The following is a 26156-nucleotide window of genomic DNA, read 5'->3' as shown; positions in this document are numbered from 1 at the left end:
GTCTAATCACCTTCCTCCAGTATTTCTTTGACCTACCTCTATTACTCCTGAAGCCACCAACGCTAGCCTCTCACACCTATGAACTAGACATCCACGCCCCTCCTCATCATATGTCCAAACTATCTCAACCTTCTTTCCCCTATTTTGTCCTCCACCAAAGCCACTCCTACCTTCTCCCAAATAATCTCATTCCTAACTCTGCAGAGCTAGCAGCAATGTGTGTTTTAGATATGGCAATTCAGAATATAGGATCAGAGATTGTCCTTAGTCAGGTTCTCAGGGTTAGTATAATCGTCCCCCAGATCAGTGCAATCGCCCAATTCAGTAGGGTGCCGCTTCTAGTGCCACCAGTGGGAAATGCCCAAATAGACTCTATGCACTTTAGTCCCAATAGGATCAAGAAAGTTCTCCTGATATGGTCACTGGTACGTTACAAGTTTATTATTTACATACTTATGCTTTGATAGATCCAGGAGCTTTTTTGTCTTTTGTAATTCCTTGTATAGCTGTTGACTTCAGAGTCAGTCTTAAAATCCTAGAATATCCTTTCTCAATCTCTACCCCAATGGGTAAATCTATTATATCCCAATAGGTATACAGAAACTGTCCGGGTATAGTATTACAGAAAGTCACTTCAGCAAACTTACTAGAATTAAAAATAATAGATTTTGATGTCATTCTCATCATGGATTGGATTTATTCATGCTATACTATAGTTGACTGCAGAAACAGAATTGTCCACTTTCAATTTCCAAATGAACCTATCCTTGAATGGAGGGGTAGTAGTTCAGCACTTAGGGGTCAGCTTATTTCTTACCTTAGGGCAAGAAGAATGATATCTAAGGGATGTGTGTATCATCTCATTCTAGTTCAAGACTCTAGTTCAGAGACACCTAATCTCGAGTTAGCATCAGTAGCATATGAATTTCCTGATATATTTCCCAAAAATCTTTCTAGGGTTCCTCCCGCAAGGGAATTAACTTTGAAATCAACCTTCTTCCAGATACTCAACCCATATCCATTCTGCCATATAGAATGGCACCTGTAGAACTCAAATATTTAAATGAACAATTGAAAGATCTCCTAGATAAGGGGTTCATCAGACCCAGTATTTCCCCGTACGACGCACCAGTTCTATTCGTGCATAAGAAAGATAATTATCTCAGGATGTGTATAGACTACCGTAAGTTAAATAAAGTTACAACCAAGAACAAGTATCCACTTTCCAGAATCGATGACTTATTTGACCAACTTCAGTTACTTCTCTAAGATAGACCTCAGATCAGGCTATCATCAGCTCAGGGTCAGAGAATGTGACATTTTAAAAATAGATTTTAGAACTTGGTATGGCCACTTTGAATTCTTAGTCATGTCATTTGGTCTTAAGAATGCTTCAGTAACCTTTACATACTTGATAAGCCACGTGTTCAAGTAGTACTTGGACATGTTCGTCATAGTCTTCATTGATGATATTCTTGTCTACTCCCGAGGTGAACATGAACATCATACCATCTCAGATTAGTGTTATAGACCCTCAAAGCCCATCATTTATTCTCCAAATTAAGTGTGAGTTTTGGCTAAGGTCACTGGCTTTTCTTGTCTATATAGTTTTCGATGATGATATTAGAGTGGATCCTCAAAAGACCAAATCAGTGAGAAACCAGCCAAGACCCATCTCTCCATTAACTATCAAGAGTTTTTTGGGTTTGGTTGGCTATTATCGATGGTTTGTTGAGATATTCTCATCTATTGCATCCCCCATTTCCAGATTGATTTAGAATAAAGTCAAATTCCATTGGTCAGATTCTTGAAAGAAGAGTTTTCAGGAGTTAAAAACTCAACTCACTGCAGCTCTAATTTTGACTTTACCAAATGGTTTAGAAGGGTTTGTAATATATTGTAATGCTTTTAGAGTTGGTTTGGGGTATGTTTTGATGCAGAGAGGTAAGGTTATAGCCTATGTCTCTAGACAACTTAAGCCCCATGAAAATAATTACCCCACTTATGATCTTGAGTTAGAAGCTGAGGTGTTTGCCTTAAAGATTTGGATGCATTATTTCTATGGGGTATATGTTGATGTGTTCATAGACCACAAGAGCCCTCGGTATGTGTTCTCTCAGAAAAATGTGAACCTACGTCAGAGAAAGTGGTTAGAGTTGTTAAAAGACTATGACATAAGCATTCTATATCAACTGGGAAAGGACAATGTAGTGGATGATGCTCTCAGTAAGATGTCTATGAGTAGTATTACTCACGTGGAGGATAATAATAAGAAGTTAGTTTTGGAAGTTCATTAGCTTGCTCGACTAGGTGTCTGCTTAGTCAATTCAGTAAAGGGAAGTCTGTAGGTGCAGAATAGTTTAGAATCATCTTTAGTCTTTGAAGTGAAGGAAAATCCAGACAGAGATCCCAGTTTAGTCAAGTTGAAAGAGTCAGTCAGAGATTAGAAAGTAGAGGTTTTCTCCCAAGGGGAGATGGTGTGTTGCATTGCCAAAGTCGCCGATATGTGCTATATGTAGATGACTTAAGGACAAGAATTCTTTCAGAAGAACATGGTGCACGTTACTATATTCATCCAGGGGCTACTAAGATATACCACAATTTGTAAGAGATCTATTGGTAGAGTAGGATGAAGAGAAACATTGCAAAGTTAGTAGCTAAGTTCTCAACGTGTCAGCAGGTTAAGGTCGAGCATCAAAATCCTAGTGGAGCCATGCAAGAGTTTAGTATTCCCGCTTAGAAGTGGGAGGAGGTAAACATGGATTTTGTGATGGGTTTGCCTCGTACTTGTTGCCAGTATGATTCGATTTAGGTTATTATGGATAGGATGACCAATTTATCTCACTTCTTGCCAGTTCATACCTTTTATTAAGCCGAGGATTATGCCAAGATCTATGTTAGAGAGTTGTTCAGATTGCATGGAGTTCCATTGTCCATCATCTCAGACAAAGGTACACAGTTTACCTCTCATTTTTGGATATCTTTCCAAAAGGGTCTTGGTACCCAAGTTTACCTCAATACAGCCTTCCACCCTCAACCAAATGGTTAAGCAGAGAGGACCATTCATATTTGGAAGATATGTTATGAGTGTGTGCCATTGACTTTAAGGGTAGTTGGGATGACCACTTGCCCTTTATTGAGTTCGCATATAACAATAGTTATCATTCAAGTATCCAGATGGCTCTGTTTGAGGTGCTTTATAAGAGGAGATGTAGATCTCTCATTAGTTGGTTTGAAGTAGGTGAGGCCATAGTGGTAGGTCCTAACTTGGTATTTGATACCTTAGAAAAAGTTCAGTTGATCAGGAAAAGGCTTAAGACAGCTTAGAGCTGACAGAAATCGTATGCGGATATGCAAAAAAGGGATCTCAAGTTTTAGATTGGTTACTATGTGTATTTAAAAATCTCTCCTATGAAAGGGATGAAGAGGTATGGCAAGAAGGGGAAACTCAGTCCCTGAAATGTCGGTCTTTATCAAATCCTCAACTATTTTGGAAAGGTAGCTTATAAGCTTGAGTTACCTTTAGACTTATCTTTAGTACATCCAGTGTTTCATGTCTCTTTGCTATAGAAGTGCATAAGATACCTAGCAGTGGTAGTCCTTTTAGACGGTATAGATATTCAGAACAGTCTCTCTTATGAGGAGAACTCAGTCAAAATTCTTGACCATCAGGTTCGCAGACTGAGGAACAAAGAAGTTCTATTAGTCAAAGTTCTTTGGCGGAATCAGTCTATTAAGGGAGCTACTTGGGAAGCAGAAGCAGATATGCGGACCAAGTATCCTTAACTTTTCTCCGTAAACTCAGATTTAGCTCAAGGGAACAGTTTTCCTTGAATTTACTCAGTCCCATGTTCAGATTTCCTTTATGAGTTTGATATCAGTACAGTTGCATAGCATTCTTATATCATGCATACCTTCATGAAATAGCTCAGTCATGCATCATGCTTTCAGAATTCAGTTTCAATCATGCTTTAATTATACATGTTTAATATGAAAAACTCAGTATATCAGTAATTTCAGTCATGTAATCATGCCTTAGTTATGCATGTTCAGTGTGTAAACTCAGTCTATCAGTGTTCTCAGCTTAGTCATTCTCATTCGAGGATGAATGTTTCCAAGGGAGAGATATTGTAAGACCCTGCAAAATTCTAAGCTTAACTCAGTTCGTTAAAGCTTTAAAAGAGGACCTAGACTTAGAAACTCAGTCTATCAGTGTTCTCAGCTTAGTCATTCTCATTTGAGGATGAATGTTTCCAAGGGGGAGATATTGTAAGACCCTGCAAAATTCTAAGCTTAACTCAGTCCGTTAAAGCTTGAAAAGAGGCCTCAGACTTAGAAATTTCAGCTAAGTGTTTACAATTAAAAGTATTTTAGCCTTCGTAAGTTGGCGATCCTATTTCATGACCCTTATGACCTTAAAGAATTAATTTTTAGGTTTATTCATGATCAAGAATGTCAGTAGGCCACTTCGGGTGAGTTTTGAATTTTTTGGACCTCATTTGAACCATGTTCAGGTGACCAAAATAATGGGTCGACGCGATCTCGATGCTTCGTGTCGCCTATCACGTCGACAAATAATTTTCCCCCAGCTTTCAGTGCAATTTAGGTGAACCAACACAAACTCAATGTGGCACGTTAGTCATTGCATTGATTCCATCGATGTGGTGCATCAGTCTACGCATCACTAGGCACGCTTTCAGTCATTAAAATCCAGCTTTTAGAGGGGTATTTGGGTCATTTTCTCACCCTTATCAGCCTTAAAAATACAAAATTCAACCCTTAATAAGAAAAATACACTCACTTTCTCTCAAATTTTTTCAAGACACAAACCCTAACCCATTAGAGTCAAGATCAAGATTCAAGTAATTCACCATCAATCTTCACGGATTCAAGCACTAAGATATATTAGGTGTTCATTCAAGGGTTTTCTTCCACCCTTGGAGTTTATGAATCTCTTTTAAAACTTCAAGTTTATTGATTTCATGAATTTCATATTGGTTTTGATTTTATTCATGATTATGATGTTTATTGGCTTTCTAATCCTTGATTTATTACAAAATTTATGTAAATTTATTTGACTAGTATGTATTATTATGTGAATTCATGTTTAAGCCCTTGAATTTGTAGGTTGGGATCTGAAATCATGGTGACTACATGTTGTTTAGTATCATGTATATAGATTATGTTCCCCAAATGTTTAATAAATTGCTTATGTGAATTGAATGGGGAAATCATGACATGCTAATATATGTACAAGATTATATCTTACAAGTGTTTGATAAAATGTCTCTATGAATAAATTATGAACATTGTAATGCTTTTTAAGATCATGCTATGATTTACTTTTTATGTTCTTGAGTCCTGGGGGTATCTAATACCAGACAATCAATCTGTTTACCTAGAATTACAGTAGCTTCAGAATAGTCTCAGTTATGTCACGTATAGTAGCATTCCATCAATTAACAAAACACAATATATATTCAGTCAGCAAATAAAACTCAGAACACTAAATCAGTTATAGTACTCAGTGAACTCAGTCCAGTTCAGTCAGTTAACATGTTCAGTAATAGTTCAGTCTAACCTAGTGAAATTTAGAAATCAATTGAGTGTCTATTCAGTTAGGATTAGGATTCAGAACTGAGTGAACCCAAGGATGGGGACTCACCTGCCAGTAGAGGGTGTGATTCTTAGAAGCTGTTCTTGTGTTCCCGAACTACGTAGCCAACATAGTTTGAGACATTAAACTTCTATTTGAGGGCTGAGAAGGTATTCTACTTACCAGTTGAGGGTATCACCATTCTCATTCAGAGCACCTTCCAGATAAGGGTGACTCAGCACTTGTCTTTACCCATGGTACGGTATTGACATCCTTCCAACTGGGGTTACAGGTTGGAACCCAATTTATTCAGAGAAGGTTCATGTCAGTTAGATGATTACCACCCACAGTTTCAATCTCAGTCTCAGTATAGAACTCAGTTTAGTTCTACAAAATCTGGACTTTCAGACATAGTCACTCAGCTCAGTATGGAACTCAGGATAGTTCTACAGAATCAGGACTATCAGAAGCAATCCTCAGTTAGCAGGAAGGTAGTAATAGTAAAATCAGGTATCAATCTTTCAGTTATCAGAACTTAGTATTCAGTGTTACTATAATCTCAGACACAGTATATATTGATATGTGCAAGGTATTGCATAATCAGTGTTTCATCAATTTTAGTTATACATGTACTCTCATTAAGTTATATTCATGTTATTCAGTCAGTTGTTGTTCATGATTATGAACCCATGCATATCAGCCTACCTCACTTAGCATACCAGTATATTCAAAGTACTGACACATACTTTTCTTTTATGCTATGATGTCTTATATCATAGGCTTAGATGCACGGGCTCCTAATCGTACTTAGCAGTCCATCCTATTAGCAGCAGACTTAGTAGTGAGTCTTCATAGTTTGATGACAGTTGTTATTTTGGTATTTTAGTATGTTTTTAGTAGTTGGAGTTAGTTGGGGGTTTATCCCATCATCTCTACTTTTATACAGTTCAGTTAGAGGCTTATCAGACTAGATTATTTTAGATAGACGTTTTGATTTCAGTATTTCGTTATTTGTATTTGATGCTCAGATGTGAACCTTATGGCAATATCAGCCTATTTTCTTTATTTCTTTGTTATTATTTTTCAGATATTGCAGTAGGTACCAGTCATGGGTTAGCTTGTGGTCCTTTGAGATTATGAGCACTGTGTGACATCCGGGGTGTAGACTCGGGGCATTGCAGATGAGATTAGCCTTGTGTCCAAGGACTTTTCTCATTGTGTGTTTAGAGATACTCCTATTTCATCTATAAGAGGTAAGGGTTCTACCAGAAATGCGAGGGGCAGAGGTAGTGGAGCTCGTGGGGGTTACTATGGGGCCACTTAAGCAGTTGGTGGTTATGGTAAATGTTATTCTATACTTGCTAGACCTAATTTAGAGGCTTCTGATGTTGTGATTACAAGTATCATTCCTATTTTTTCTGTAATACCCCATATTTCTCAAGCTTAACTCTCAGTACATGAGTTACACAAAATTTTTGAAATACTCGGTGTTTTTTGTATAGAGCCTGCCATTGCATAGGAAAAATAATTAGCTTTCCAACAATATAAAATTTACCTAAGTCTGATAATCGAGTAAAAAGTTGTGGCTATTTTAAGTTTTAGTCGTTAAACACCGTTATTCATGCCAGTAGCGCATCGAGAGTATGTCAAATTGGTAATTGTCGGTTTCCAGTGAGGAGTCATGATATCAGCGTGTCATGCCACCAACTAATTTTCCAATTGTCAAAATCTAGTATTGATCCGCGATATTGGCGCTTCGCGCCAAGGACCCAATCCACAATTGTCAATTTCCAGTAAAGCAACGTGATTGTACTACGTTGGGCCAAGCTTCCAGGTCCCATCAAGTATTGCAATGCAATTCCACCGCATCGCGCCACCAGCCACATTCCCAGTTGTTATTTTCCAGTGGCTTAGCGCGATAGTGGCGCGTCGCGCCAGGTGCCCAAATCAGGAATTTTTCAGTAATGATTTTAAATCATCCCCAGGGGTAATTGGGTTTTTTTCATGACCCAAGTCAGCCTTTAACACATAAATTATCCCAAATTAACCTAGTTACATCATTATTATTCAATTTTCCCCAAATCAAAGGCATTCTCTCTCAAGTATACAAACCCTAACTTAGAGAATCAAGATCAAAACTTATGAATTTCTTCAAGCACCTTCAAGAATTAACTTTCCAAGGTATGTTAGGTGTTCATCTATGGGTCACATTCACCCATAGAGTCCAAGAATCCATTTTTAAAACTTCAAGAGTTATGATTTATGATTTTCATGCTTAGAATTAAATATTTTCGTGATTATGATAGTAATTGGGATCCAATGTATGCTTGATTATAAGTTTCCATGAAATTAGGATAGTTATGTGGTGAATTATATGAATTGCATGCTTAACCCTTGAATTTGAAGTTGAATGGTGTATTCATGATTACATGTGTTGACCATCATCATGTGAAATACACCATGCTCCATCATCATGTGAAATACACCATGCTCCCTAAGTGTTTGCTAAAATACCTATGTGGAGTAGATAGTGGAATTTTAACATGTCATTATGTGGTCCCAATCATGTACAAGCTTATTCCTTACAAGTATTTGATGAAATGCCTTCATGAATGAATTATGGACAAGTGTACATTGTTGTGTATCTCAAGATCATGTTATGCTTTATTTTTCATACTATCGAGTCCTGGGGATATTTAATACTCGATAATTTAGCTATTTACCTGGAGCTAGTGTCAGTTACAGAATAGTTTTAGTCCTGTCATAATCAGAACTACTCTCAGTAAGTTACAAAACTCAGTAGAACTCAGTCAGTTACAGAATTCAGAAAAATTTAGTAAACACAGTATCAGTTCAGTCTAGTTCAGTACACTCAGTTTAGTATCTTTCAGTTTGAAGCATGATTCAGCATCGAGTGAACTCAAGGATGGGAGCTCACCTATCAAAAGAGGGTGTGATCCTTAGGAGTAATCCTTGCATTCCAGAACTACGTAGCCAGCACAGGTTGAGACATCAAACCTGCCAGTTGAGAGTTGATAAGGTGTTTTAACCTGTCAGATAAGGGTTCCACCGTTCTCATTAGAGTACATGCCAGATAAAGGTAACTCTTCAGTATCTTTACCCATGGTCCGGTGCTGACACCCTCTCAACTGGGTCACAGGTTGGACCCCAACTCAGTTATCTTATTTGGGGCATGTCGGTCAGATGATTACCTCCCGTAGTCTCAGTTTCAGTCTTTAGAATAGAACTCAGTTTAGTTCTACAGAATCAGGACTATTAGATATAATCAACCAGTACCAATAACTTCAGATATCAGTTACTTAGTATCAGAACTTAGGACTTAGCTTCAAATAAGCGTAGTCATAGTATTTATTTATATGCACAGTAGCGCATACTCAGTATTTACAATAGTATCAGTTATCCATGTACTCTCATATTTAGTTACTCTATATCATGCAATCAGCTATTGTTCATTCATTTGAACCCTTGTATTTATCCTTACCCTATCTAGCATACCAGTACATTCCACGTATTGGCGCATACTCTTTCTTTGCGCTATAATGTCTCATATTATAGGTTCGGACGCTCAGGTTCCTGACCACGTATAGATAGATCTAGATTTAACCAACAGTATATTTAGCAGTGATTCCTCATCAATCGAGGATATTCTTTCATTTCATTATTAAAGTAGACTCAATATTTTAGTAGATGGAGTTAGTTGGGGGATTGTCCCATGAACTCCACTTTCAGACAATTTCAGATTAGAGGCTTTTCAGACTAGTTTTCAAATAGTGTTCAATTTTACATATGATTATTTCAGTTGATACGTTTTATCAGTATTTATAGATTTTGAACCTTATGGTGTTTTAGCCTATTTTTCCGTATTTACTATAGTATCATGTTTTAGTACTCACAGCAGATATCAACTATGGATTTGCTTTTGGTTTTTTGGGGTCGTAAGCACCGTATAGCATCTGGGGTACAGACTTGAGGCATTACAAACTTGGTATCAGAGCTTAATGTTTAACAGAGTCCTAGGAATTCTGAAAGCTGCATCTAGTAGAGTCTTATGCATGGATGTTTAGCGTGCCACACTTATGAACAGGAGACTATGAGATGTTTTAGGAAAAGTTTCCCTCCTTTAAGTATTCATGTCATGCGAGTGAGCATAATCTTAAGTTAAACTCTCAGTCTAATCCATTTCTTCCTTTTGTTTACAGAACATACCTCCCAAAAAGACTAACGAAAGGAGAACCAGAAATAAGTTGGCACCTCAGCCCTTTCAGGCAAATCCCCTAGAAAATCATGTCTACCATATAGATTTTAGAGTTGCATTCGCTACTCTAGCCAATTCTGTAATAGCTCAGAATGAACGGCCAACTGTTGTTCAGGCCAACCCAGGGGCCAACACTACTGCAGCCAGGATTTGGGACTTTACCCAAATAAATCCTCCCTTATTCTCAGGATCTAAGTTAGAAGAGGATCCACAAAAGTTTCTCGATTAGGTTTAAAAAGTCATAAATATCCTGGGAGTGACTTTTAGTGAGAGTGCTAAGCTAGCTACCTATCAGCTACAAGATATAGCTCATACATAGTTTATGCAGTGAAAAGTAGACAGGGGCACAGATGTAAACCCATAGAGTGGGAAGAGTTTGCTACTGCTTTACTAGAGAGATTTTTTCCCTTAGAGCTGAGAGAAGCCAAGGTGTTAGAGTTCATAAACCTCAGGCAAGGTAGTATGAGCATGAAAGATTATTCCCTCAAGTTTACTCAGTTAGATAGGTATGCTTCCCATATAGTAGAAGACAGTAGGCCTTGAATGAGCAAGTTCATATATAGGGTGTCAGATAGTATGGTTAAGGAGTGCAGAATAGCAATGTTGATTAAGGAGATGGACATATCCCATGCTCAGCAAATAGAAGAGGCTAATATCATAGAAAGAGGCAGAACAAGAGAGCTAGAACAGGTAACTTCAACCTTAATCAACCTAAGCCAGAGGGTGGTACCGTTCCCAGTTTTGCCCAAAATCATCAGTTCCAGCTTAATTCTCAGATAGTGCTCTAGTTCCTAAATTCAAAAATAGTAATAAAGATAGGGCACCAAGCTCTAAATCTCAGGGTAGTGTCAGCAGTGTTCGAATAAATCCTCTATGTTAGCAATATGGCAAGAACCATCAGGGTGTCTGCAGAGCTGGCAGTGATGTTTGATTTGAGTGTGGTAAACTAGGCCCCAGAGTCAGAGATTGTCCTCAATCAGGTTTTCAGGGTCAGTATAATCATCCTCCAGCTCAGTCCGGTAGCTCGAATCAGCAGGGTGCCACTTCTAATGCCACAGTGGGTAATGCCTAAATAGGCATTATGCACTTTAGTCCATACAAAATTAGGAAAATTCTCCTGATGTGGTCACTGGTACATTACATATCTTTCATTTCCATGTTTATGCCTTATTAGATCTAGGGGCTTCTTTATCTTTCATAACTTCTTATATAGTCGTTAACTTCGGAGTCAGTCCAGAAATTCTAGCAAAGCCTTTCTTAGTTTCTACCCCAGTAGGTAAATCTATCATAGCCCAATGGGTGTACAGGAACTGTCCGGTTATGATATCTCAAAAAGTTACTTTGGCAGTCCTTGTAGAGCTAGAGATGGAAGATTTTGATGTCATTCTTGGCATATGTTGGCTCCACTCATGCTATGTCTCAGTTGATTGTAGAAATAGAATAGTTCATTTCCAGTTTCCAAATGAACCAGTCCTTGAATGGAGGGGTAGACCACAATGCTTAAGGGTCAATTTATTTCATACCTTAGAGCGAGAAAAATGATATCTAAAGGATGTATCAACCACCTTGTGCGAGTCATAGACTCTAAAACCTTGTGCGAGTCATAGACTCTAACTCTTAAGTCAGTTCAAGTAGTAAATGAATTCTCAGATGTGTTTCTCGAAGATCTACCTGAGTTCCTCACAAAATGGAAATAAACTTCAGAATTGACCTTCTTTTAGATGCTCATCCCATAACTATTATGCCATACAGAATGGCTCCAGCAGAACTTAGATAGTTAAAAAAATAGTTAAAGGTTCTCCTAGTTAAGGGATTCATCAGACCCAGCATTTCCCCATAGGGTGCACCAGTTTTATTCGTGCGTAAGAAAGATGGTTCTCTCAGAATATGTATAGACTATCGTCAGTTAAACAAAGTCACAATCAAGAATAAATATCCACTTCCTAGAATTGATGACTTATTTGACCAACTTAAAGGTGCCAGTTACTTTTCAAAGATAGACCTCAGATCAGGCTATCATTACATTAGAGTCAGAGAATGTGACATTCCAAAAATAGATTTCAAAACCCAGTATGGTCACTTAGTGTTTCTAGTCATGTCCTTTGGTCTTACTAATTCCCCAGCAACTTTCATGGACTTAATTAATCATGTGTTCAAGTAGTACTTGGACATGTTCGTTATAGTCTTCATTGATGATATTCTTGTCTATTACCGTAGTGAGAATGATCATGCAGATCACCTTAGAATTGTACTTCAGACTCTCAAAACTCATCAATTGTTCGCCAAATTAAGTGCGTGCAAATTTTGAGTAAGGCCAATAGCATTTCTTGGTCATATTTTTTTGGTGATGGCATTAGAGTTTATCCTCAAAAGATTAAAGCAGTGAGAAACTATCCTAGACCCATCTCTCCATCAGATATCAGGAGTTTCTTAGGTTTAGCTAGCTGTTACCATTGGTTTTTTTAAGTGTTCTCTTCTATCGTATCCCCCATGTCCAGATTGACTCAGAAGAAAGTCTAGCTTCAGTGGTCAGATTCCTGCGAGAAGAGTTTTTAGAAGCTGAAGACTCGAATCACCTTAGCCCCAATTTTGACTCTACCAGATGATTTAGATGGTTTTGTTGTGTACTGTGATGCATCTAGAGTAGGTTTGGGTTGTGTCCTCATGCAGAAAGGTAAGGTCATATCCTATTTCTTCAAACAACGTAAGCCCCATGAGATGAATTATCCAACTTATGGTCTTGAGTTAGCAGCTGTAGTGTTTGCCTTAAAGATTTGGAGGCACTATTTGTATGGGGTGCATGTAGATATGTTCACAGATCACAAGAGCTTGCATATGTCTTTTCTTAGAAAGATTTAAATTTGCATCATAGAAGGTGGTTAGAGTTATTAAAAGATTATGACATGAGTGTTCTTTATCATCCAGGCAAGGCCAATGTAGTGGATGATGCTCTCAGTAGTCTATGGGTAGTGTTGCTCATGTTGAGGATGATAACAAAAAGTTAGTTCCGAAAGTTCATCAGCTTGCCAAGTGTTTCCAAGATAATTGTTGAGAATTAAGCTTCATTATGAAATTGTGATCATTTAAGTACATATACTTAAAATCCAAGTATGAATTTTGATATTTCATGAAGAGTATATTGTTAGCATGCTTTAACAAGCAAGAATTCAGATTTTAAAAAAAGATTGATCTTCCGAACCTAAGCTAAGATAGGAATCCATTATTTATGATTTAAAGAAAAGAGAAGTATAATTGGTTTTTATTATAAACCGTTGTGTTGTTTTAAGGTGGATTTCCTAAAAGTTCTGAGCAATAAGTATGGGAGTAGTATTTAGCATCGAGTTGGGTATGATTCCAAGGTCTCATGCCCCAGAACTACGTGCCACTGTAGATTTCTGATTTGCCCATAGTGGGCTAAGATAGTGATCACTTAAGTTAAGGTTCTATTTCGACGGTAAGGATGGAATAGCTCTCCCCAATGTGGGAAAGACGTTGGACTCCATGTCAGCTCACATGGTTTATGTATGTTAGAAGAAACTTCATAAGTCCCAAAGTTCCAAGATTTCCAAAGCTCCCAAAGCTTCTAAGTTTCAAAAGAAAATAATGATAGAAAAGCTTTTATAAGACTAAGTGTTACGACTCACTAGATTTACAAGTATGATTTGTTATACATGATTTTATATTTCTATATTTTAGATAATAAAGCTTATGTGAGTCATATACATCCAGTATGCATTTACTCTCTAATTATGATGATGTCTTACTTATGCATTACACCCCCATATACTCAGTACATCCTCAAAGTGCTGATCCACATATATGTTTATATGCTACATTATCTTCTAATGTAGGTTTAGGTGCTCTATATTAGCAGCGTGAGTAGTTCGAGCATCTCTATCTACGCTCCCACAGCTGGTGAGTTCTCATGATTTGAGGGCCTACTTCTTTAGATTTCCAGCTTTCATAGTAATTGAGTTATCATTTTTAGTTTAGTTCGAGTCAGTTGGGGGTCTGTTCTAATGGCTCTCTAGTTCTTTAATAGTAGAGGCTTGTCGGACTACAAGTTTATTTACAAACTTTCAGTATTTACTAGTTAGACGGTATCTTCAGTTCATTCAAGTTAAGTTTTGGTATGATACAACATTGTTTCTTGACTTGTTTATCTTAAAGTGAGGTTCTGACCTAGTAGCAGGATCAAAGGATTAGCTTGGGGCTACTCATAGCCTTGAGCACCGTGTGACGTCTCGGGATCAGATTTCAGAGCGTTTCAGGGGCCCTTTAATTTTCAATAACAAATTGCGGTAGTTTAAAACGTCCGTAATACATATTTGTTGTAGAATATAATTTTAGCTCAAATTTAATTGTTCCGTCAATCGTAACCTACAATTCATTATTTTTCAATTCATATATCATTTACACAACATAATTGATTAAACTGTAATTCACAAAAATATAAAAAATACATCAATCATGAAACTTCAAATTAACTTTTCATCATTAATAAGTAACATCTTCAAACTCCAAATTTTCAACATTAATTATCATCTTCAAACTCCAAAACCAAATTTAAACACAAAACCTTCAATATTCTAAGATTCACTCTAACCACACAATTACAACATCATAATTGAATATCCAAAAAAATTTACAACGAAATCAACGATTGTCATTGTGATCACTATCATCGTGTGATCTCCTTGCACCCATGGGTGAAATGGGTCCACTAGCTACATCACTTGGCTACATGAAAACACAAAATATAAAATTCAATTGACTAAACATTCCACTTATATGTACGTATAACTAAAAACATCATTATAAATGCAAATAGATCAGTCAACAACAACAACATAAGTTTATCTTTCAATATTTTTTCTTTTAATAAAAAATCCAAAGAACAAATACAAGAAAATGCACAAGTTTTTCCACTATTTCCACACAAAGTACTGCACAAATATAGTGAAAATAGCACATGTTTTTCCACTATTTCCACGCAAAGTACTGTACAAATATAGTGAAATTATTTTTCGTCAACTAAAATATACTCCAACATAAGGTGGAGAGGGGGGGAATTTCCAGCTCAAACAAGAATGTAAATGTACCTAAAGAAGACATTTTTAGCTAGATCTCAGCTTAATTTCTTAGTATCAAACTCATTGTGATGTTCAAATCATAGTGTTGGATCTATGATTTTAATAAGTTTCTACGAAATATTATCTAGATTCACTAACGTATCTGGAAGTTCTCTTGTTAACTCATTATGACTCACGAAAAACTCAACCAAGTTCTTCAAGTTTTCTATTTCACTCGGTATAACCCCTGAGAATTTGTTTCTTGATATTTGTAGGTTGGACAAATTTTTGGCACTAGAAATCATGTTTGATATATTTCCTGAAAATGCATTGCCAGAAAGGTCTAAGTGATAAACCCGAGGCAAACTCCAAAACTCAGTTGGGACATCCCTGAATAGTTGATTAGTCCAAAAGCTGACTCTAAGTAAACTCCGGCAATTGCCAAGACTAGCCGGAATACTCCCAGAGAACAAATTATATATCATTATAAGATCCTCTAGAGCTCCCATTTCACACAAACTTTCAGGAATTCTACTAGAAAAATTATTCTATGAAACATCAAGATATTGTAAAGCTGAGTTCTTTCCAGGTTCACTAGGCAATGAACCAGAAAATCTATTAGAAAACAACTTAAGCTCATACAGATTCAGAGACTTAGCTATACTTTCTGGAAACAACCCCTCAAATTCATTCTCAAATAAATTGAGTGACTCAAGTGATAACTCACATAACTCATCAGGAATCGTCTCATTTAACTTGTTAGTCGATACATCAAGACTCCCTAATTTAGTCAAGTTAGACCTCTGCAATACAGTGTTGAATCAAATCTCCTCATTTTTTAATACTTTCACGCAAAGTTCAGTTACTTTAATATGACAAAATATATTTTTTTCATTTCTCCAAAGATAGTTTCATTTATCTCCATTTGTGTTCTAATTTCAAATTGTAAACTTGTATTGTTACAGGTGGTCGGCGATTATTGTTCACTTACCAGAAAGATCAGACAATGAGATAAAAAATAATTAGCACACGACCCTTAATAGGTGCACTAATTACATTGTCACACAACCCTTAAGAAGTGCGTTAATTACGCACCAACCTCAAGTGATGTGTCAATCAAGAAATCTAATAATAAAAAGAATAGGGGAAGTAATACTAGAAGAACAAGTACTAGTGTGGAAAATGAAAATACAAAAATACAAGTCCTAGTATGAGTATTGCTTCACATGAAAATATAGGGCCCATTTGGCCATAAAAAAAATTTCCTTTTTTCCAAAAAAAATTCACTTTTTTCACGTTTCCAGAAATTATGGTGTTTGACCATGAAACTCCGAAAAATTATTTTGGAGTTGGATTCCAAAAAGTGAAAACAACTTTTTGTTGTTTTCACAATTTTCCGCTCCCATTTTCAACTTTTATTATTATTATATATAACCTCAATCTTTAAATTCTTACACAAAGACCTCTTATAACTACAACCACCAAGAAAAAAATTATTATTTATTTTCTATAGTACAACATCATTTTTAATAGTTACAGATATTATAATCTCTTTTCCTTCTTTTAATAAAAATTTACTAACGTGAAGTAAAAAATAATAAATGGCAATCAATGGCAGAAATATATCAGCTTTGTTTTGAATGAACTATATTATAGAAATATAAGGCCTAATACATTATGTTATTTAAAAATGATAAATTTAATATTTTTTTCTTGCCATTCTAATTTTCTATATATGTCATATAATGGCTATGATGATTTTGATAAATTATTAAAAAGTGGTCAGTAAAGTTGCATATCAAACGTAACGTAATGATCCATATTGACGATTACCTTATTTTGGTTTGTGGGTTTTGAACAAAGACGAGTGTGGTAATTAGCTTAACAAAAGTTTGTTCTCTTTACAAAAAACAAATATATATTCAAGGAAAATCAATATCATCAATAAAGAAAAAGCAAAAAATTAGCATTAATCTATTCAGAAATAATTCATTCATAAATTTTTTTAAAAGATCAAATTCAATAAAATAATTAATTCAAGTGAAAGTAATTAAGAATTTTCATCAACAAATTTAAGAATATATAAAATATATTTATATCCATCAATCATATTTATCAAAATATATTTTCTCTATTCAATCGATTATGGTTAGATAAACTTATTTAGCTCATGTTTGTGATATTTTTATTCAAATTTTAGTAGAATAACAATCATAATAATAAGTTTTTTGTTAATTATTTTATTAATTGAAGACTTATAAATTATTTTCTCAACATTTGGTTGTATGTTAGTAGGTAAATTAGTAGTTGAGTGATTTTGATAATTTTTAAAAGTTGAGGAAATAAAATCATATTTAAAAAAGATTTTTCAAAAGTCTAAAAAAAAATTCAAAAAGACTTGGCCAAACACAACTCCAATTCCAACTTCATCTTCAACTCCAACTCCAACTCCAACTCCGGAAAAAAATAATTTTTATGGCCAAATGGCTACATAGTACTGGAAAATTCAGAATGATCACCAAAGGAGACATCAAGTGAAGAATTTTCCTCTTACAATACCACTAATTATCAAGAGCAACATTAAAAGAGCTACAGAGAAGAAAAAGAAAATACAAATGTTTAGAATGAAGAACAAGAATGAAAAAGTTAAAAGCACAAACCTTTGCAAAGAAAGAAAATTCCTTGACCCTATAAAGTTAGTTAATCTTATAATTTTTGACTAATCTTTTAAGTACTATATATATATATTGTTGACGCTATGCTTAGCTGGAACTTTACTGCAACGGACTTCCTTTCCTAGTGATGAGAACCCATTTTATCTTTTTTTACAACTAAAAGATTGTATTAATCACCACTAAAACTTCAGAATTAATTCAAGTAAATAGAAAAATTCAATTGAGGAAAAAGAAGAGCGAATTTTACTTAGTGTTGTGGGAGAAACCATTGAAGGAGAATCAAAAAGCGCCACAAATTGTTCTGGTATCGTTCGTTTTTTCATTATTATGAATGCCTTCAAAGCATTCATTATTTTATTGTGAGAATTCATCAATTTATTGTAGTTTTATCGACATTGAAATGAACAGGAACCTCCACTACTTGGTACACTTGTACCACCAAAATGAGGTTTGACTTGTTTAAAACCTCTACTAAGAATAGCACCTAATCCCAAGTATCTGAACCTTCCAGAGTGCTCTTGTCCTTACACTTTACCAACGGCATCATTTGGAAAAACTTGAGACTCATCTATGGTGCTTTGTCTCAAGCTGACTCAATTTTTTTCTACATATAAAAAATTTACTGTCAGAATAAATCAATAAACGAAATTCATTTTCGAGTATTAAAGATAAAAGTTGAGCTTGCAAATATTATTTGATATGATTTATTGTTGTTTGGACATATTGCTTCCAATATAAAGCTTTCTTTAAGAAATGACCTCCTTTTGAGGCAAATATCAAGAATTCTATATAAAGCCCATCATTAGCAAGGACAGTACAGACTAGTTAAAATAGAGGAGCAGGTTAATGCAAGTCTTAATACATAAATATTACTATTAATTGCTTGACATAGTTGCAACCATGAATACAATAGAAAAACAAAGCACTATAATTACTATTCACTATGCACAAAAGATTCCTTGCAGCCGCAACCATATTTTTGTTATGATTATATTGATATTATCAATCATGAGAAGAGAGGAATGATGAAACTAAACATGCTTCTTCCTATCTGAACATCATTCAAATACACAGAATTTTTCCATAAAGAATGGGTTTAAAAGGGAAACAAACTTAATAGCAGGGTAACACATAAACAGTCTAACAGGCATCACGACTTCTTGATAAACTTAACTTACTCATATGGATATGAGTCATCATGAAAGGATAAAAACAACTGATTCAATGATGAAGGGGCAGGGCAATAGGATGTGTAAATTAATTAACAATTACGCAACTATATCATATCCATGATTAAGCCAACAATACACGAGAAAGGGAAATATTTTACCTTCAAGATGAACTATTTTACCTATTCAGAAGGGACATCAAAATCAAAGTAATCAAAATGAAAGATGCAGTCAAACATGGAACATAAGTAAAACTCACACATATTTCTTTTGCCGCTTCATTAACATATACTTCATCTTGATTCTTATGAGTTGCAAAGTACATTTGTGCTTGTCCAGGACACTATCTAGTCTCGTCCATTTATGCATCAAAAAATATAATCAAAATAATTTACTACTTAGAAATAATTACATTCGGGGTTAATTCACTCATCATTTTAACCATTCTTGTAGCATTGGCTTTGGAGCTACCAGTGGGTAGAATTGTCTATTTCTTTTGATTTTCATGGTTCCTTTTATGCATTTTCTTATAAATTATATTTGAACCTCAATTAGAAAACAAATAATTATAAAATTAAAAAAAAATCCTTTTACATAAATACCTTTGTTGATTCGTTAAAATTGTATTCAATAAAAGAAATTCATTGATCCAGTGAGATCCCATCCGGCACCTTATCCATAATCTGAGATTTACTTATAAGTGGATCTTCAACTTCATTCTACATGTTAATCTTATTTGCAGCCCACTTTTTTCAATAGATAAAGAAACATGTCGTTGATCAACTGATTCGACTGTATCAAAGAAGAACTTGGGCTTCAAAATAAAAATATTGGTTAGCTTTTCTATTACATAAAAATATAAAATTCAAAGATAAAATAAGGAATAGTTGTCTGTCTCACAAAAAAATTAAGCAATGGTATGTTCGTCAGAATTTAAAGCGCATACCTTAATAATATGATCGAAGACGTAGTTGAAGAATGATGTAGGTATATTCGATCATTTCTCAAAGTTGATTGAAAATAAAGAGCAATCACATGCTAAAATTCCATAAAAGTGTGAAACAAGGCTACGTGTTTCACCAAATGGTTCATCATAAATATCAAAATTAACCATGATACATTCTTCACCTGTTAAATTCAGCACTTTCTTTGCTTTCACTTTGATTTTTCTGACATTATTTCTTGAACCTGTAATAAGAAAAGGAATTAGGTGAAGCTATGAGAGACATTACATTGTCTTAGAAAGGTATGTTGAACATGTATTGATAGTCTGAAGTATTTACCAATTGTGTCTACAACCTAATGCTTATTCGATTCACGTCTAGAATGCTTTTTGGGTGCATCCTGATCTATTGGAGCTATCTATAATGAGTCCTAATTTATTGGAGCCGGATATGATATAGAATAAACTGATCGAGCTGACTGTGATGAGTCTTGATTTATCTAAGATGGATGTGATGTAGAGTGAACTGATCAAGATTGTTGTGATGATTCCTGACCAACCTGAGATAGATGTAATATAAAGTGAACTGATTGAGATGCTTGTGATTTGGGGAAAACTGCCAGAGCCAACTGTGACGTGTCCTGATCCATACGAGATGGATGGGATGCTGAGTAAACTGGTCGAGATGGTTGTGATGTGGGATGAATTAGTGGAGCCAGATTTGTTATAGCCAGCAGTGGTGTGGTCTGAATTTTTGACATGTATGATGCTGACTGAAGAAAAGAAGGTGTTGATTTAGTACCTTGTGATGTAGATATCGACAGATCTAATTTTTGCTTTTTCTGCAAGCACTTGAACCTTGGCATATCTATTATTTAATAACTCAAATCCTGTAGTAGAAAGTAATTAATTTGATAAGCAGAAAGCAGGACAATACTAGAACATTTCACAGAATATACCAAGTGTTCCTAGGCCAGGTCTGACATTTATTATTGTTCTCCATTATGATAGTCTTATGACTTTATCTTTTGGTAAATGGTTCTCTTAGATCATCATGGGTTGTAAGCTCATCTACTTTTATCAACTTGGAACACTTCACTAACTCTATGATTACATTTTATTCCCTCTTCAGAAAAGGTGCTTCCTGGTTGGAGGAGATGAGTTCAATATTCTGCTTACTCAAGGAACTTTAGGACCACCTTTAAACAAAATCATAATGTCTAGGGACTTGCTAAGGAGGGATGAAGGACGTCAGTTAATAGGGTGAACAAATTGCGAGTCTCATAATTATCTAAGTTGGGTACAAGTTGGATGGAGACTAAGTAGGTTATAAAGCTTAGAATCACTGCTAGGGATTTATGGTTCTTTAGGGCTTCAACATATTAAATAACTTCATATCTAGGTTAAGAAAGCAGATAAAGTTACAAGCTTAAAGAGCATATGCATGATGCACCAGTCAAGTGCTTATAGAAATTTGAGAAACAAAAAGATGCTAAAATTGATGTTGGCTTATTGTAAGGTATACATACCAGAAAAGAAAAACAAAGCAGCACGTAAATCAATAAAGGTTGCTAAATTATTTCCAAAAGGTTACACACTTGTTTCAAAATATAAGGCAACACGCTATCACAACTCATTGGTTATTACAAAAAATGAGATTTTTTGTCAGTTTTATAATTATGCATTTATGATAAGACACAAGAAAGTTTTATGGGAGTAGCAGTAGCCTCTCATGACTCGGCAATAATTGAAATTTGCATTCTCTGCTTTTGTTTTTCAACCTAAAATAAGGGGACTTTACATGAGCACCCAAGTGTTCAAAAAAATGTTATAAAAATACAGAAGTACACTTGTTAGCCCCTTTACAATGTGTCAAACAAAGTCCAAAAAATAGCAGTACAATAGTATTCTATTGAATCGATATCATAACTTGGTTACTACAACTTAAGTGAAGTTATAAGCTCTAACTTGGAAGACCGTTTATAGAAGTAAAGGAGATATGGTAGTAAAGGTGTTGGGTTCATAGAAGTGTGAATGAGAAATGGAGAAGAAATGGTGGAGGAAAAGGAGACTCTCAAATTGGAAAGTGTACTCAATTTTGGCAAGTTTACTCTTTCTCCCACATTGGTGGAAGAAGAGAACTTGAGAGTGTTTATAATGAGAAACACTTACTCCACATAGCAAGTGAGGCAAGAAATAGATGATGCCTCATGTCGTCGTTGTTGCTCTTTTGGCTCGGCTTCGGCTTCGAAAAATGATCAATGGGATCTATCTTTTTGGACAAAATTTATTTGAGATCCGAATTTTTGACCAGTAATCCTCCATTTAATAATTTTTGCATACAGTAACAGTAGCACTGTTTTGCGTGAACAGTGGAACTGTTTTGCGTGAATAGTAGCACTGTTTACGTGGGCAGTTCCACTGATTCACGAACTGCTGCAACACTTCATCGAACTGACACACTTATTCACAAAATGACATGCCTGTTCAGGAACAGTCACACTGTTTGGCCGAATGGACATAAATTTTCAGAAAAGGTAACACCTTTTAGATGAACGTTTGTCTCTTTTCAAAAGAGGCATCTCTTGGCTATAAATAACCTGGCTTTCATCCACAGGTTAAGAGATAGAAAAGACATAAGTGTGATCATTCAAACCGTGAGTGTGTTCGAAGAATCCCCCTATTTGAGGTACTGCTATAGTCGGATTGAAGGTCATTTTATCCTGGGAGGAAGATTCCATAACCTTGGGTACAGTGAGGGGAATTATTCCTTAAGGAAAGTCCATGAATTCGGATGACTTGGCCTTAGCTATTTCTGTTTCATCTTTATTTTTTGAAAAATAAATACACCTCTTGGAAAGGTCTTTTTGATCTTATGTTGAGGGTATTTAATACTTCATTGTGTTCTTGTTCATACTTGAACTCGAGTTGAAGTTGTTGTTGCAATATACAGATTCTGCATACCCGAATATATTGTGGAAATATAACAATCTTAAGGAATAACCTTACAGAATCTGTATTACTTGTTTTTGGAGATTAAAGCTTAGGCTTTCTACTCCGCTTGAATTTAACTAGTGATTAGAAGACATAAAAGCTTTATCACAAGTTAAGATTCACTCGGTTGACGATTTGAAGTAATAAAAACTTCATCATTAACTAGAAACAATAAGAAGAAGAGTTTAAATTTATTTAACTTTATTAATAGTATTCTGAAAAATACTAATTTTCTGTCTTGTGGTGATGGGAAAAATGACAACTGAAAGTTAAATGATGGATGCAACAACGTCTATGGGGGCAAATAATATTACCACATCAATTCGCACAAATGCTCCGCCAACGATGGCACCGGTGGAGAAGCCCAAAAAATTTTCTGGCATCGACTTCAAGCAGTGGCAACAAAAGATGTTCTTTTAGCTCACCACTTTATGTCTACAATGGTTCACTAGCGAAGATGCTCCCGAGGTGCCCGAGGAAACCTCAGACAAGGATCACTTTGTTATTATAGAAGCTTGGAAACATTCAAATTTCCTTTGCAGGAACTATATTCTGAGTGGTCTCCAAGACGACCTCTATAATGTCTATAGTAGAACCAAGACATCAAAAGAACTGTGGGGGGCACTTGTACGGAAATATAAAATGGAAGATGCGGGAATTAAGAAATTCCTTGTTGCACGATTCCTGAATTTCAAAATAATTGATAGCAAATTTGTTGTATCTTAAGTACAGGGGTTGCAAGTCATCATACATGATCTCCTAGAAGAAGGTATATTTTTGAAAAATACCTTAGTTGAATAAATTTAAAATGTTCATAATACTCACATAAACTGTTTTGTAGGTTTAATTGTGAATGATGTTTTCCAAGTAGCAGCAATAGTTGAGAAGCTACCACCTTTGTGGAAAGACTTCAAAAACTACTTAAAGCATAAGCGCAAGGAGATGACCGTTGAAGATCTTATCGTCCGTCTTCGTATTGAAGAGGATAATAAAGCTGCCGAAAGAAGGTCAAAGGGAAATTCTACAATAAGTGGAGCACATATTGTAGAAGATGGCCAAAACAACTCGAAGAAAAGAAAGAAAGTTGAACATAGAAGCAATCAACCCAAGAAAAATTTCAAGGGAAAATGCTTCAATTGTGGCAAAATTGGCCACAAGTCCACAGATTGTCGAGCCCCAAGGAAAGGCAAGAAAAAGGACCAAGCGAATATGATTGAGTCCAACCAAAAATATGATGATTTGTGTGATATGTTCACGGAATGAAGCTTGGTGGGGAATCCACGCGAATGGTGGATGGATTTAGGTGCCACACGCCATGTTTGCGCAAACAAAGAGTTATTCTCATTATTTGCTCTGGCTCAAGCAGAAGAAATGCTTTACATGGCCAACTCCGCTACTGCTAAGGTGGAGGGAACAGAAAAATTTGCCTAAAGATGACTTCCGGCAAGGTATTGACACTGAACAATGTGTTATATGTTCTGGAGTTACGTATGAATTTAATTTCTATTTCACTCCTAGATAAGAACGGATTCAAATGTGTAACTATTTTTGGAAAAATTGTAGTGAGCTAAGGATAAATGTATGTAGAAAAAGGCTATCTCACGGAGGGCCTTTATAAGATGAATGTAATGACTGTTGAAATGAATAAAAGTTCGAATTTGTCTTATTTGCTTGTGTCTTATGATTTATGGCATGAATGTTTAGGCCGTGTTAATTATAAAACTTTATGAAAACTGATTAACTTAGAAGTTTTGCCAAACTTTGAGTGCAATAAATCAAAGTGTCAAAGGTGTGCGGAATTGAAGTATGCAAAGCATCCTTATAAGTCCATTGAAAGGAATTCCAATCCCTTAGACTTAATACACACTGACATTTGTGATATGAAGTCAATACCATCTCGTGGTGGGAAAAAGTATTTTATAACTTTTATTGACGATTGCACTAGATATTATTATGTCTACTTGCTAAATAGTAAGGATGATGCAATAGATGCGTTTAGGCAATATAAAATTGAAGTTGAAAATCAATTAGACAAAAAGATCAAAATGATAAGAAGTGATAGGGGCAGAGAATATGAATCTCCCTTTGCGCAAATATGTGTAGAGAATGGAATAATCCATCAAACTAAGGCCCCGTATTCACCTCAATCTAATGGAATTGCGGAAATAAGAAACCGAACTTTGAAGGAAATGATGAATACCTTACTTATAAGTTCTGACTTACTGCAAAAATTATGGGGGGAGGCTATCCTTACGGTCAATCGTATACTCTACAGAGTTCCCCATAGTAAGACACAATCAATTCCTTACGAAAAATGGAAAGGAAGGAAACCTAACTTAAAATATTTCAAAGTGTGGGGGTGTCTAGCGAAGGTTCAAGTTCCTATACCTAAAAGGGTTAAGATAAGACCTAAAACGGTGGACTGTATGTTCATAGGATATGATAAAACTAGTAAAGCATGTCGATTTTTAGTTCATAAATTCGAACATCCGAATATTAATGAAAATACGGTAATTGAATCATACAATGCTGAATTCCTTGAAAACATTTACCCGTATAAAATTAGACACGAATAGTCTAGTGGAGAATCTAAACAACCTCACGATGAACCATGTGAAAATGTACATAATGAAGAAAATCCAAGACGTAGTACACGTCAAAGAATGTCAACTTCGTTTGGATCGAATTTTGTAATATTTCTCTTAGAAAATGAACCTCAAACATTTAAAAAAACGATGTCGTCGTCTGACTCATCCTTTTGGAAAGAGGCAGTCAATAGTGAGATAGATTCAATCTTAAGCAACCATACATGGGAATTGGTTGACCTTCCTCCCAAAAATAAACCTTTAGGTTCTAAATGGATCTTCAAAAGGAAAATGAAGGAGGATCGTACTATTGACAAATACAAGGCAAGACTTGTAGTAAAAGGCTTCAAATAGAAGGAAAGCCTTGATTACTAAGATACATACTCGCCAGTAACAAGGATAACCTCGATTCGAATGTTAATTGCCTTAGCGGCGGTATATAATCTTCAAATCTATCAAATGGATGTGAAAACCGCATTCCTAAATGGAGATTTGGAGAAAGAAATTTACATGGAACAACCTGAGGGTTTTGTGGTTCTAGGAAAGGAAAACAAGGTGTGTAAACTTATCAAGTCACTATATGGACTAAAGCAAGCACCAAAACAATGGCATGCGAAGTTTGACCAAAACATGTTGTCAAACGGATTCAAAATGAATGTGATAAATGTGTTTATATTAAAGACACTCCAAATCCTCAAGTCATTGTATGTTTATATATGGATGATATGTTGATCATCAGTAGAGACATTTCTGACATAAATGCAACAAAATGAATGCTCGAGAGCAAGTTTGATATGAAGGACCTTGGAGTTGCAGATGTGATATTAGGTATAAGAATCCATCGAA

The sequence above is a fragment of the Capsicum annuum genome, chromosome 6 (assembly GCF_002878395.1).
Source record: "Capsicum annuum cultivar UCD-10X-F1 chromosome 6, UCD10Xv1.1, whole genome shotgun sequence".
Taxonomy (NCBI): Eukaryota; Viridiplantae; Streptophyta; class Magnoliopsida; order Solanales; family Solanaceae; genus Capsicum; species Capsicum annuum.
Note: the sequence above shows the minus strand (reverse complement) of the source record.